The sequence below is a fragment of the Octopus bimaculoides genome, chromosome 14 (assembly GCF_001194135.2).
Source record: "Octopus bimaculoides isolate UCB-OBI-ISO-001 chromosome 14, ASM119413v2, whole genome shotgun sequence".
NCBI classification, from domain to species: Eukaryota; Metazoa; Mollusca; class Cephalopoda; order Octopoda; family Octopodidae; genus Octopus; species Octopus bimaculoides.
This window is the reverse complement of record NC_068994.1, coordinates 15,763,912-15,765,111: the sequence shown is the minus strand read 5'-3', so window position 1 is coordinate 15,765,111 and position 1,200 is coordinate 15,763,912. Positions and strand designations below refer to the sequence as shown.

General features: G+C 40.8%; 1 protein-coding gene across 1 annotated transcript in view; it reads left to right on the top strand.

The window, feature by feature from the left end:
- Window positions 1-1,200, top strand: part of LOC106873171 (probable E3 ubiquitin-protein ligase DTX3) — a 486,006-nt gene that overhangs the window by 283,983 nt on the left and 200,823 nt on the right. The gene's annotated exons all lie outside the window — the stretch shown is intronic.

The following is a 1,200-nucleotide window of genomic DNA, read 5'->3' as shown; positions in this document are numbered from 1 at the left end:
ATATATATATATATACTATTCACACGGTGTGATGGGTAAATTGCCCGCCCTTTTATATATTTTATTTCATGCATGTGCATTGTTTGTTTTTGATTTTGTTGACTACACAGTATAGTAAGGTCAGTTGGGCACCGTCTGTGAGAAAAACAGCACCATGACGCAATTCACTCCGCCAGAAATTTGGAAATGTCATGCTGTACTGCTTGGCATTCGCACCGGAAGCTCAAATGCGAACATTTCAAAGTATTTGGGTGTCAACCTGACGACAGTGCAATCTGAAGACATATACCGAGTGTGATAAAAATCAAACATCCAGTCAACATCATGGCGTTTGGAGTGATCACTAGTGATGGCGACGTTATGTCTCCATTCATCTTCCCACATGGCCTAAGACTCAACAGGGAGGCCTACATCAAGTGCATGGAAGAGGTAGTGCTGCCCTGGATCAAGAGGGTGGCTGCTGGAAGACCCTACATCTGGCAACACGATTCTGCACCATGCCACACTAGCAAGGAGAACCCAGTCATGGCTGTCAGACAATTTATACGACCACATCACTCCTAATATCTGGCCACCTAATTCCCCACACTGCAACCCCCTTGATTGTTATGTGTGGGGCGCAGTTGAACGAGAGACCAACAAAGCTCCTTGTAATACCAAAGATGAACTGAAAGCAAGGATTATGGCAAGAAGACGTCCAGAAGAGTCGCAGGAGATTCCGAAGTTGTCTGGAGATCGTGGTCGAAGCCAATGACGATTTTATTGAATAAATTTACCCTTTAGTATTTAAAGATATTTTTATGTAATTTTAGTAAATATATATGTTAAAATGAGATGTCAGTGTTATTTTCATTTTTGCGTAATTTAGACGACAAATTATTCACCGCACCCTGCATATATATATAAACTGTATATATATATAAACACACACACACACACACACACACACACATACACATATATATATGCTACATATATATATACATATTTATAATATATGTATAAATATATGTGTATGTGTCCCTATTGAATCTGGAGGGTGGGTCATTGTCTGTGACCCTTTACAGGCCCTCCTAGACCGATGAGCACGATGCCATCAATATTCCTCTTAAACTGTTGTAGGTCAACACTTGTCGGAAGGACATGAGCAGAGGGAATATTCAAGAGAGAGAGAGAGAGAGAGAGAGAGAGAGAGAGAGA